A 14,728-nucleotide genomic window follows, 5' to 3' on the forward strand; every position below is an offset into this window, starting at 1 on the left:
TAATGAATTCTCCTTCTGGGCATTTCCGAACATCAAACACGCCTGGACAACCTCCACCAGTAGGATGCTTCAACGGACTGTTAAACACCCAGCCAAGGTCCATGTTTGGTGGTGCTCCTCAAACAAAGGTTTCGGTATTTTGTTCTTATTTACCGAGAATTTAAATGCCGAAAAAATGAATAAAATATATCAAAAGGCTTTGTTACCATCTGCTAAGCAATGGTATATCAAGAAAAATGAAAGCTGGATCCTTCAAGAGGACAACGATCCGAAACATCGGTGTCGAGCGTGTAGCGATTGGAAGGCGCAAAACGGAGTTGTCACTTTAGATTGGCCATCTCAGTCACCGGATGCAAATCCCATGGAAAATGTGTGGCCTCTGTTGAAAATGCAGCTTCGCAGATGCAAGCCATGTAATTTAGATCAACTTTCTCGACAAATTCGGAAAATTTGGAGGTCTTTTCCGGTAGAATATGCAGAAAAACTAGTGGAAAGTATGCCCCGACGTTGCCAGGCCATAATTGACAATGCAGGAGATTGGACTTGCTACTGAGGTATTTGCATTGAGTATTGACGACCAAATTATCAATAAATTTGCGAATTTTCGAAAAATCAATTGTTGTTATTATTTAACAGTGACCACGCTCTTATGTAACCGACTGTAAGGCAGCCCCAGACCGCATACCAGTTGTTGCGTCGTTATTGATAATGATGAATGATAATAAATTACGGATCAAATGAAAAGCAATTGATTATTTTGGAACGAATGCTTTCGGCAAAATTAACATCAAATTTACATTTCGCAGCAATTCCTTTTCGCAACAAGCACTGGAAAAAACTCTATTTGACTCCTTCTTCTGAATGAGTCTGTAACTTTTTCTGTGACGTTGGCCCAAGTGAGTTTTAAGGGGGTGGGTTATCCACAAGTAAATCAACCCATATGTCCGTCGTCTACTAGCTGCGCTGAGAAGTCTGATTTCAATGCCTACTTGCTCTAATGGAGCTTGGTCTCACCTTCTGCACACTCGAATTCTGGTGATTCTTTGGCCTTCGACACTTTCTACTCCTAAATTCTAGGGTGCTAGTCGACTCTGATCGGTAACACTGTTTCAAGTAGTTTATTTTATACATGAAGAAGTTCGCCTTATCATGCCAATATTACGAGTTTGACAATCCGCTCATGTCCTTGTCCGCTAATGCGCTTTACGATTTCCGGGGTGTTGTTTTACTAGCAATAATCCAACCATTTCCTAGTAAAGTTTTTCATGCAACGAATTCACCTCACGTCCTTTCGTAAGAATGATGATACCCTAGTATCAGGTAAACTCTCTTATTAGGCTAATGGGAGGTGTGAATCGACTTGGTTCAGAAAGTACACGAATCACGGACTTATGATTTGGCACAGGATTCGAAAGGGGTCGCAACTAGTAGCTGAGGCATTCTTCGTAGAAACGGCTCTTAGACTAATATTAAAGCTGCCCCAGTAAATAAATTCAAAGCTGCGACACCACTGAGTTGGCTAAAATTTTTAGAGAGATGGGCAACATGTACACGACGTTCACTGCGGTTCACAACTAAATTATCGGAATCTAGTATAAATCCTTTGCAGTAGAAAAATCCGCTGCCCCAGAAGGGGACTAGAAGTAACAAAGGGAGTAGCGACGTAGAAAGTGATATCTCTGGCGGCCAAAAATGGGAGATGCGATCAAGCTCGAGAAAGGAAGTCACAAGAAAGTGCGGCAAACTCCGAGCCTCGTGATACTTCTTTGTCGCAAAACTATCAAAAACTACCACACACTACAATCCAGGGAGAGGAGGGAAGGCTACCAAAAGAATGCGGGCTCCTTTACGGAATATGAGGGCAGGTACCATCGTTCAGCGATGCATATATGGATGACAAACATCGCATAATGGAAATGAAGAGATCCTGCACCTCATCATACACCAGCGAACTCTCGAAAGACTGCCGAAGAAGAGCTGAGGAATAGCAAATCGATACCCCATTTCTTAGTTGCGCCAAACGCAGTGCTCTCTGCCTGCCAATAGGGGAACAGACTACTATTAAAATGAGACGAGGGGAAAGTACCGTAGCCATCAAGAACGCAGCAGAGGGAATTCCGCGAGGTGGTGATCAAACGGACCAAGCAGCGTTGGTAAAAGGCAAAAATACAGCAGTAACAACATAAGTTGTATATCGGCGACAGCGGCCCCAATGTAGCACAATCGAGGTCAACTACAATAACAAGATTAGCACAATAAAAAATGGGAAGGGACATATGATATGACTTTTCCTGTTCCGGAAGGTGCCAGATTTCCAAAAAAGGGTTTCGCTATGCATAGCGAACGTACATATGAGAGCAACTGTTCTCGATCTGATGAGGTAGATGGTTCAATAAAGAAGAGATGACTTGTTGCTTCTCAGTGTTCAGACATGAGAGTTATAGTTGTATGCTGATAAATCGGGCATCGCTGACAGCTGGGTGGGAGATACGGTCAACTTCCGGGTGTGAAACACGTGACGTTTTTCATCGTTCAAACTGAACGAATCAATATCCGTTTTTCAGAATAGATTCGGCGCCCCGGAGGATGAGATTCAAAATACGGAACGGAGAGAGAGGGGTCTTTAACACTAGAGCTCTTGAACCAGATTCTTGGGAGACACAAATTTTCGGAGAGGATTCTCAGGATCGGACTTATTGTACTAAATGTCGATAGCACTCCGACATTTCAGCGTCCCTGCTGAGAAAAAACTATTCTCGTCGTACCATTTGTGTGTGTGTGTGTGTATGGTGGGGGAGAAGCTACAGCTTCTGAGCACTCAGGCCGTCTTGGCCCATTGTACTCGCCTCCCCCGTCTAACGGAATATTCCGGATTCGTTCACGTATCGCAGGATTTCCGTTAGTGGATGTGATGCTACCCGTCGTAATTGGAGAACATCAGCACCAAAGATCTGATGCCTGATGCGTCCATAGGCGGGGCATTCACATAGGAAATGCTCCGTGGATTCCGCTTCCTCATTACAGGAGGGACACGTATCATCTTCGGTAATTCCTATTCTGAACATATGCCCAGCTAGTGAATTATGGCCTATCAGAATGCCCACAATACACCTGCAGGTCCTCCTGCCTTTCGACAGGATAAACTTTGCGGTACGTATGTTGGGTTCTGGCAGGAAAAGTTTGATGTGTCGAGCAGCATTTAAGCTCTGCCACCTGTCATTTTTTGAAAACAGATTTAGCCAATGCCACTGATACTCCAATTGCTGGCTCCCGTCCCGGCATAGGGGAGATTGACCCCTCTTTCGCTAAAGCGTCCGAGATTTCATTTCCCTCTGTGCCACAGTGGCCAGGTACCCAGAGTAGTTCCACCGTATTCAATCTAGACATAGAGTTCAAACGGTTTCTGCATTCCTGAACGATTTTCGAGGTGATCAAAGGACTGCTCAATGCCCTCAGTGCAGCTTGACTGTCACTGCAGATTGCGATGCGCCTGCCCTTCAACCGCTCGTCAATCACCCAGTTTGCCACCCTTAGGATCGCATAAACTTCGGCTTGAAAAACTGTTGCATATTGTCCCAAAGGAAAAGCCCACTTCTCGTTTTTATTCGAGAGGTAGACTCCGGCTCCAGAACCCTCTTCTGTTTTTGAGTCATCGGTGTAGAAGACTTCCGTATATCCCGCCACGCATTCCTCTGGGTCTTCCCAGTCCTCTCTACGCTTCAGGGTAACTACATATCTTCTACCAAACAGATGTATGGGGACACGAGAATCGGAAGGCATTGTAAGAATTGGATTTAGTCCTCCCAGTAACTCTTCCAATGCTCTGTGCCCCCCACATCCGTTGTTTTCCCATAGATCTAATCGAATTAGCGTATGACCTGCTCTCATTGCAGTGCTTTGAATAAATATATCCAGGGGCTGCAAATTGAATAGTACATTCAGAGCTGCGCCGGATGTCTTGCTCATAGCACCAGTGATACCCAGACAAACAGTTCTTTGCAGTGCGTCTAGTTTACGGTGAAAACCTTTTTGTCTCACCTCAACCCACCACACTACGGATGCATATACGAACATCGGCCTAATGATGGCAACGTATATCCACACTGACACACATGAAGCCTGAGTCTCCATGTCGAGGCAAAGGTCCGTCTGCACAGCCCATAAGCTGTGAGAGCTCGTTTCATCTTTACCTCTACATGTTTGTTCCAAAGAAGTTTTCTCCTTTTTGTAAATAAAACCATTGTGGTTTTATTTGGATTAACTGACAAACCATGTCTAAGGCACCAGCTGTCTATCAAATCAACGGCACGCTGTATATTCCTACACACCGTTCCAAGATCCCGATCAACAGCAAGTACAGCCACGTCATCAGCATAAGCTTGAGCGTGTATTGGCAAATTTTGCAGTTCGCATAGCAGTGAGTCGATCAGCATACTCCACAGAAGTGGCGAAAGCACACCTCCTTGGGGCAGCCCTTCGTTGCCTTCGTAGTCAGGTATCGATCGACCCCTACCTCAGCGCACAGCAATCTTTGCGTTAGCATAGCATGGATCCACTTAATTAAAGCATCATCAACACCATGCGCTCTGGCGGCATCACAAATTTTTTAAAAGGCGCACAGTCAAAAGCCCCTTCAATGTCCACGAACACCCCCATTGGGTACTCACCATTCAAAGTTGCATCCTCTATCTTTGTGACCAAAGGATGAAGAGCAGACTCACAGGACTTTCCACGTTGGTAAGCATGTTGGTTTTCACTAAGTGGGTGTGACCTAAGTGCGTTTCCACGAATGTGACGCTCCACCAGTCTCTCCAAACCTTTCAGCAAGAATGAAGTCCAGCTGATCTGTCTGAAGTTCTTTGGATTAGAATAGTCATCTTTCCCAGGTTCCTGAAATTTAACCAGTCTTCGTTGTTGTTACTTTTGCAAGCACGATTTAGAAGTCGCCTGGTTGATTTCCTGAGTTTTTGCAGTTCTCGGTTCCACCAAGGAACCGTTTTACCGTTTTGGCCTCGGGAAACAGGACAAGCCTTTTCATAGCAATCTAAAAGTGTGCAGTTCAGAGTTTTCAATTCATCTTCCAGCGCCAAAGAACCCTTAGTCGCCTAGGGAACTGTATTTTATTGCCAAGAAGTTCATTGAACTTTGCCCAATCCGTTTTCCTAGGGTTCCGTCTTTGTACTGCAGACTGTTCGCCCGCAATAGTCAGATTGAATTCTAGATATCGGTGATCTGACAGTGAGACCTCGTCTAGCCCTCGCCAGTGTGTAATCAACTCTAACAATTTTGGGGTACAGATTGTTAGGTCAATTACTTCGCTTCTTCTCGGTCCCACGAATGTAGGGGCGCACCCTACGTTTGCAGTCATAAGACCAGCTGAAGTGATGAAATCAAATAGCTTCTCCTCTCTTGGATTCCATTTGCTACTGCCCCAACAAATATGTTGAGCATTCGCATCGCAACCTATTAAGAGTTCGAGACCACTTGATTCTGCATACGCCACCAGATCCCTAAGTTTTTGCGTCGGTGGAGGATACAAAGAATCATAGGGTAAATAAGCGGAGGCAACTATGATGTTTTTCCTCTCGCCATTTATCTGGTATTGTATGATGACCGTAGCTAAGTCCTGGGAACAATATTGTGTCAGCTTAGTCGCCTCTAACCGTCTTGACATCAGGACGCAAGCTCTCGGTCTTATGGATCTTTCGCCGTAGGAGATCCTAGCCCCCTTTACTGATCCAATGCCACAGATTCTGTTAAGTCGAACCCACGGTTCTTGCACCAAAAAGATTTAGGGGAAATCCTGTAGCTGTCCAGGTAGGAGGGAGCTTTGTCATGCTGCAGGTTGATTTGACCAATCTTTATGTTTTTCGACATAAACTTAGTCTATTGTCTTATGGAAAACAGTTAGAAGCGTATACGGCAGTCCGCGTATGACGGGGTTTCCCCCACACCGTACCGCCAGAGACCCGATCGCCTCGTGATTGATTTCTGTGAGAAAAGCCGTACTTGGAAGTACCGCAATTCCCATGTTCTCATCCACGAAAGATCTCATCTCATCCCGCAGAGCATTCGTCTGTTTTCCACTTAACACCTTAATTGGTTTGCGGTGTCCGGGTTGCATAGATTCGATCACTCAAACTGGCATCAAGACAGTTTCGTTCACGTCTCTGGCCTCCCTTCCTTCCGCCTGTTCCTTGGAAGGTTTAGGAGAAGTTACTAGCATAGACGTCTCCATTGTGGGAGAGCGCACCGAAGATGCTGCAATTTGCTCTATGTTGTGTGAGTCGAAGACCATCATTGTTCTTTGCTCTCAAAATGGAGACTGAATTTCAGTCTATATAGGAAAAAGTGGAGCACCATGTGGTGACTTCCCCTGAGCACATTCAGACTCTGTTGGTCCAGTTCGAATACCAAGTTGAAGCCCTCCACGTTTGTAGATCGGTCCTTCCTGGCATTCATGAACTTTACCCTCCAGTGTGCAAAGTCCATGCTCGGGTTCTGTTCACCCAGCAAGCGGATGATGTCCTCTGCCTTCCTTTGAGGGCCCGGTAGCCAACATCCGACATGTTCTGTCCTGCGTAGCTCAGTGTTCACAATAGTGAACTTGGGCCGACCGCCGGAACTCAAAGTTGGGATTACCTGCTAGAGCCACTTTAAGGCAGCCTCGTCAGCGCACTCCAAATGGAGAAGCCCATCACGAAAACCTTGATCGTTAAATCGTGGCTTCGTTCCAGGCTCCATCATGTTTTTCCACAGGCATTCCCGGAGGATGGTAAATTGTCCCTCTGACATTTTGCCATCCTTGGAGGAAACTCCCATGGCAGCAGTCAGAACAGAGGCCGCAGCTTGCGCATACGTCCTCTTCCTTCCCGCCTTTGTGTTCGTATTCCTGTGGGAGGGACCAGCTTCATTGAGATCTCTCTCGCTGATTTGATCACCTCCCGGCACACCGATGCGCGCATTGCCGCTGACAGAAGAGTCTGGTGCGTCCAGTGTGGATCTTACCGGGGATTTAAGTTTATCCCCACCTTCCGCCGGAGGTTCCGCTTCCTTGCGTCCGATTTCTCTGGGCGTGACCGCGCCTAGTGATACAGCCACGTCCATGTCCTCATTCCCAAGGTGCTTCATCTTCCTTCGCAGTGCTCTCTTCTGCCGTCGGCTTAGGGCCTTTCCAGGTTCACGGTGTCCGGACCGCTTGTCCGAGGGGAGGTCGTACCATTTCCTTCGAAGTGATAAACGGCTCCTCCTAATATTCTGACATTAAACAGAAGCCTACCAGGCGGAACACCAGAAAAATCGGTTTCGAAAAATTTGTCGAAACTTTCTCAAGAATTAGCCAAGATCAGGATGCGGGGAGAAGAGTGTCACTGAGTCGTTAGTGAATTAATAAATGAGCTTTATCCCTGCGGTTTGCAATCCATTCGGCGTTCAAAAGGAGACTCGATCACGGGAAGCCACCTGTATACTGGTGTACAGCTAAAGTTACATAGTCCGTGAAGAAATTGCCTGTGATTTCGGTGGATTGCATAGCGCACTAGATGACAAGATCAGGTAATCCTCAGACTCGCAAACGCTGTCGATGAGATGAGTAGTACTGTAAAAGAGGAAGCTTGGTTCTAGAAAGACTGAAAAGCAGGAACGGATGGTAGTACCAGCGAACTGTTGAAATTTGTATTCGTGTATAAGTCGGACCTTCTACTTAGCGCATTCAATGCATATTTGACAGAGGGTGTTTTTCTATCCCTTTAGAGTCTTCCGAGGCTCGTACAGTCGGCGTACCGTCCTCTCAGAATGTTGTTATGTCATGTTTAGGGCGTTGAAAAATTGTTCTGGTATTCTAGGCTACTTTGCGGACTTTGATTGATATCTGCAATGTGCGCATACTTCTCGACAACGGTAGGAAGGGTCCTCAGAATGCTCGCTTTTTCCAACTTGAACGGGAATTCCAGCAACATAACCTGGACATTCTGAGTCTAAGTGCTGGGAGCCTGGAGAATACTCCTCTCCCTCTTGCGGCAATGCGCTTTTCTTCTCTGGAAAGGCAAGTGGCAACAGATGGGAATCCGGTGACGGGTTGCTTCTGACGGCTACCACAAGGCGCACTTGTTTGCCTGGGAGGCGGTATCTGACAGCCTTCGAATTGCAAGATTCCGGTCCAGGTTAAATATCATCACAATTCTACAATGCTATGCACCAACGGAGATTTTCGGTATAGTGGAGAACGATGCTTTTAACGAGCAATTAAAAGCAGTTCAAGAGAAGCTTTCTAAACGTGGCATTTCAGTTGTGATGGGTGATCTGAATGCCAAGGGAGCTCTGCTCGGCGCGGTCTTGGCGACCGCAACGATAATGCTGGGACCGCTTGCTTCGTTCACCATAAGGTCAGTTGTGTTTCGACTGAACGTCGCCGTACGTGTAATCAGATCGACCACTTCGCGATCAGCAGTGAATTTAAGAGTTGTCTGTTGGATGTGCGTAGGAAGAGAGGCGCTGATATCGACGTCGAAAGGGATCACATTGTTGGTCGCTTACATTTGCTTGCTAGTTGCGACCGCCACTTCTCCCGGCGTTGGGGAACTATGCCCCCTTATGTTCAACATCGACCGCTCGTATGGCCTAGCTGTCACTGGACATTGGAGAGCTATCCTACTGATCGAACGGTAGATATACTGAGTATCCCGCCGAACATCGATGAGTATTAGGCTGCCATCAAAGGTGTTCTTTTCTCAGGTGCTGCACAGGTCGTCGGTCATGTCGCGAAGGGGCGTGATAAGATCTGGCAGACTACGGAACCGTGGAAGTAAATTGACGTACGGAAGAGGTTGAAAGCTCTATTGACCGCTGCGGGTGATGCCGAGCATGATGCGCTCGAACTCCGATACCGACCTAAATCACGAGAAGTTTAGCTTAGTGCTTAGCTCCTGACAAGAGATAATTTTCTATTACGCTGGTTAGCGAGTCAGAAGATGCCACAGATCGCGATGATTTCAGAACTGTCTACCGCATCACGAAAGAGCTTGATTCTGAAGAACGGTAACAGTCTGTTTCTCATCAACGATTACCAGTTAAGGTGGTGGAAAGAACACTTTTCCATGGTTCTTAACCGTAGCACATCCGGTGAGACACCTGTTCTTCTGGATGAAATAGTTAGTCATGATAACATGGGGATACGAACTGTTCTTCCAAGCAGAAGGGAAATCATTGCGGCCATTAATGCACTCAAATGGTGTAATGTTACCTTAATATACGAGAGTGACATCCCCGTGGAAACAGCTTTCAGATTAATGTTACAATTGCCTCCGTTTTGATAATAACTTTGGCAAGACTTCAAGTACCTTCAAAACTATGACACCATTAAGCTGGCAGTGCAGGCTTAGTAAAGGTAGGCTCTTAACTAGCGGCTCTGAGCACAAACTCCCAAAAGGATTTGTGTCAACCCACGCGTGACCTCCCTGGTCACATAGGCAATCACGAGGATCATTTAAGCCGACTACACTTTCTAGTGAAGATAGCTTGCAGATGGACACCAATTAAAATGACAACAACAACAACTACAACAACAAACACACTACCGACAAGACCGACAAGAAGGAGCAGCAATACACCACCCCCACCAAAAAATAAGAGATCCCATTATATATCCTTATGCAAGAAGCGTCAAGCTACGACGGGCACCTACTGATAATGTAGAAACGGTGAAAGCGACTGGAAGTGAAAAAAGTGTTACGTGGAGGCTAAGAGTCTTGGTGACCAACAAGAAGAGACGTCATCGAATTCGAGTTCGGAAAAGGGGCCACGAGAAAAGATGGCAAACTCCGAGCTGCGCGAGTTTTTGTCAGGAGGAAGGGTGACACACTTTCCAATCAGGCGGAAATGCAAGTCATCTCACCGGAGAAGGTGGACCTCAACCGAATGACAAGTATAGAGGAAGAAAGACTATGGAGTGGTCCTTCGGAAAATGAAGGTCGCTACCATCGAACAAAGAAACATCTCCATGGATGGGAAAAAAATAAAATAAAGAGAAGAAACGACATACATAACTACATGCCTGCATGGGTGCCACCACCACAGACAAGCATACGCCTAGAATGTTTGCGATTTGTCGGCAGGTGTCACTTGCTGATGAGTGCGGTTCAGTCCGCCATCACCTTTCGATAGAAGGGTATCTTGGGTCATGCTGCAGAGCGAAGACACATGGAGCTGAGCGGCACGTTACACTCAAGGCATTGTTAAGACAAAAAGATAGAGATGAGTGTCATGGTAGTTGAGGCTCCTCGAATCCACGGAGTCTTGCCTCTACCCTAAAAAAATTAAACTCGTGCGGAAATCTTGAGAATCTGGTACTTTCTGTAGAACGGGATGATCGTCAAGATCCCAAATAAGAGGATTTGTTTTGAGTGTGACAACTAGAAGAGTATCTCCCTTCCGTCGCAAAGATGATCAACTTGATCAATTGAGAGCAGTCTAGTTTCCGCTTTGGATCTTCCCGCATTGACTTCATCAAAACTCTACGGATCATTTTGGAACAGTACCCGGAGTTTAGATCTCCGCTGCACCTGCCCTTCGTCGATTTTGAGAAAACTTTCGATAGCGTGAACAGGGAGTGTATCTGGAGTGCTGTGCGCAAGAGGGCCATTCCGGAGAATCTAATTGCTATTATCAGAGCGATATATGATGGCGCAAAATGTCTCGTGATTCATCGGGGCAAAATCTCGAAGGATTTTGAGGTCCGAAGCGGTTGCATCCAGTTGCCGATATTATTTCTTCTTGTTATCGGTGGTGCTCTTCATGCTGCTCAATCCTGAGGACGTCAAGGAATTCGATGGACGATGACATCTTTCCAAAAAACACTTCAACTACGCTCACGATATCTATTTCCCCTTTCACGGGGTCATGAACTTTGGCCAAATGGCTCCGGATTTGGCAGGAAAGACAAGTAGAAGTGAACTGAAGATAAAAATCCAGACAACCGAGGATTTCAGTCTGACGGATCATTGCACTCTCCCTATCTGCGTTAATGGGCAGGCCATCGAGGGCGCCAACCAGTTTATGTATCTAGGAAGGCTTGTTTTTTCCGAAGGTGAAACTGACCTGGATATTTCCGACGCATTAACAGCGCTAGATCCACTCTCGCTGCTTTATCTCAAATCTGAAAATGTAGTTATCTTAGCACCAAGATCAAGTTGTGACTATTCTATGCTAGTGGTCTTTCTGTCTCTCTATATGGGAGTAATGTATGGAAAGTGAACTCCACAATTACTCAAAAGGTCCAAGCTTCCATCTGCGTCTTGTCGTCGGGGTACGTTAGCCTGACACCATCTAAAAAGAAGAGCTTGCTCGGTGCCCAGAGTTGTCACTCGCACGCACTGTGATCAGAGGACTCTCTCCCAAGATGGCCAACGAGTGGGTCGTCCTAAGGGCACTTGGCGCGGAACAGTAGAGGAGTGTCTCTGAAATTTATAGGCGTGCTGAAGGCCAATTCAGGTAACCACGAATGACGGGGCGTAGATATGGTTGACGCACTATACCCGACCAAAGGGTGAATGGCAACCATATATATTTGCGGATATTGAAGAAATATTTAAAAGATCGCCCCCTGTTCTACACGAAGGACATGAATCGTATTTGATTTGATACGCGGATGATGTCGCGGCATTTGTTAACCAGCGTACGCTCGCACAAGCCCAGCGCACAGGGGTACTGGGGTGAGTTAGCAGCTATGACTAGTCTCCCTGAGAGAAAACTGAAGTGGCCGTCCTGATCAAAGGGAGGATTCCCACATTCCTCTCTATTCAGGTTGGTGAAATCAGTTGAGTCCTAATTGCCGTTAAGCAGTATATCTCCTTCAACAGCAGTTTTCATGAGTCGCTTATTATTTGCGTTTAATTCACGCAGTGCGCTTTGTTCATGTGCTTACTTTCCTTGATCGTGTTCTGTCTTTCTTGGTAAAGAATTCTTTATGAAAATTGTTCTCATACGGAATGGCTACATTCTCCGATCTATCTAAACACGATTCCTCATTGTGTTCAGTTTCTAAGACATTAATGAATTCGTCCCTCCTCTTCCAATTCAACGCGATCATCAAAAACGCATCTTCTTTTATCTCTTGGAAAATTATATACTCATTCGCCCCCTTTTCAATAAGATTTCCATCTTAGTCGAGACAACCTCGTCCTAAGCAATTCAACTTTCGGGGTGCCCATTTTCTACTCGCTGATATTTTCAGGTGATACCAAAGACTGTGATTGTTTTTCCTGCCTGGCTCCTTTGTCAGGCAGCATGGCATATATTCACATATCGCGATATTTCTTGAGCAGTGCTACCTATCCTTCCCTCAGTTCTAGCTTGCAACAATTTTATCTCTTCAATGCGAGAAAAAAATGAAGGTCATGAACAAAGGGACTACATGAGGAACTGGTTGTAGAATCTGAAGGATCTGATGGGAAATAGTCAATGGCCGCAGCATCATCATCATCAACGGCGCAACAACCGGTATCCGGTCTAGGCCTGCCTTAATAAAGAACTCCAAACATCCCGGTTTTGCGCCGAGGTCCATCCCGATATCCCTAAAAGCTGTCTGTCGTCCTGACCTACGCCATCGCTCCATCTTAGGAAGGGTCTGCCTCGTCTTCTTTTTCTAACGTAGACTTTCCGGGTGGGATCATCCTCATCCATACGGATTAAGTGACCCGCCAACCGTAACCTATTGAGCCGGATTTTATTCACAACCGGACGGTCATGGTATCGCTCATAGATTTCGTCATTGTGTAGGCTACGGAATCGTCCATCCTCATGTAGGTGGCAAAAAATTCTTCGGAGGATTCTTCTCTCCAACGCGGCCAAGATTTTTCTTCCTAAGAACCCAAGTTTCCAAGGAATACATGAGGACTGGCAAGATCATAGTCTTGTACAGTAAGCACTTTGACCCTATGGTGAGACGTTTCGAGCGGAACAGTTTTTGTGAGTTGAAATAGGCTCTGTTGGCTGACAACAACCGTGCGCGGATTTCATCATCGTCATCGTAGCTGTTATCGGTTGTGATTCTCGACCGTAGATAGGAGAAATTGTCAACGGTCTCAAAGTTGTATTCTCCTATCCTTATTCTTCTTCGTATTTGACCAGTGCGGTTTGATGTTGTTGGTTGATTCCTCTTCGGTGCTGACGTTGCCATCATATATTTTGTCTTGCCTTCATTGATGTGCAGCCCAAGATCTCGCGCCGATTACCGCCTGCTCGATCTGGATGAAGGCAGTTTGTACGTCTCGGGTGGTTTTTCCCATGATGTCGATATCGTCAGCATAGGTCAGTAGTTGGGTGGACTTGAAGAGGATCGTACCTCTTACATTTACCTCAGCATCACGGATCACTTTCTCGAGGGCCAGGTTAAAGAAGACGCATGATAGGGCATCCCTTTGCCGTAGACCGTTGTTGATGTCGAATGGTCTTGAGAGTGATCCTGCTGCCTTTATCCAGCCTGGCCTTGGTCAGGGTCAGCCTAGTCAGTCTTATCAATTTCGTCGGGATACCGGATTCTCCCATGGCCGTGTACAGTTTTACCCTGGCTATGCTATCATAGGCGGCTTTAAAGTCGATGAACAGATGGTGCAACTGTTGTCCATATTCCAACAGTTTTTCCATCGCTTGCAGCAGAGAGAAGATCTGATCTGTTGCTGATTTGCCTGGAGTGAAGCCTCTTTGGTATGGGCCAATGATGTTCTGTTCGTATGGCGCAATCCGGCCTAGCAAGATAGTGAAGAATATCTTATTGATGGTACTCAGCAACGTGATACCTCTATAATTGCTGCACTGTGTGATACCTCCCTTTTTATGTATGAGACAGATAATGCCTCGGCCAATCGTGAGGCAATGATTCGCTGTCGCATACCTTGAGCACACGTTGACGAACCAGTTGGTGTAACTGGTCGCCTCCATATTTAACCAATTCGGCTGTCATTCCATCGGCTCCTGGCGACTTGTGATTTTTTAGAAGATGAATTGCACGAACTGTTTCTCCTAAACTTGGTGGTGGCAGTATTTGTCCGTCAGATTTCCCTCTTTGTCTCGGCAGGATGACCATGCAGGTCTATACGGCTTCATCCTGCTGACTTGTTGGTAAAACTTGCGCGCCTGGTGCGGTTGCTCCCTGTAATTTTCTAGTTCATAGACTTGTTGGTTCTCCCAGGTTTCCTTTTTCCGTCTGTGAAGTCACTTCTCCGCTCCACGTAGTTCGTGATAAGTCTCTGCACGTGCCCGCGTTCTTTGAGAATGCAACATTACTCGGTATGCGGCATTCTTCCGTTCCGTTGCTAGCTTACTTTCATCGTCAAACCAGCCGTTCCGACTCCTTTTGCGGGTGGGGCCAAGTATGCTTGTGGCCGTATCCATGATAACGTTCTTCAGGTGATTGTGAAGATCATTTGTTGATGCTTCATCTCCAAGTCCTCTGTTGACTGCGGTTATTACGGCATCCATTTCTCTCTTATAGGTGTCGCGGAGGGGTGTGTTGTGAATAGCTTCAGTGTTGACTGTCACCTGATTGTCAGAGGGATTCTAGGTGGTATTGTTAGTCGAGCTCGGAGCACCATGCCAACGAGATAGTGATCCGAGTCTATATTGACCCCCCTATATGTTCTGACATTCATCAAGGCTGAGAGGTGGCGGCGTTCGATCAACACGTGGTCAATTTGGCTGAAAGTGGCTGCATTTGGAGAGGCCCATGTATGTT

The sequence above is a fragment of the Hermetia illucens genome, chromosome 4 (genome assembly GCF_905115235.1).
Source record: "Hermetia illucens chromosome 4, iHerIll2.2.curated.20191125, whole genome shotgun sequence".
Taxonomy (NCBI): domain Eukaryota; kingdom Metazoa; phylum Arthropoda; class Insecta; order Diptera; family Stratiomyidae; genus Hermetia; species Hermetia illucens.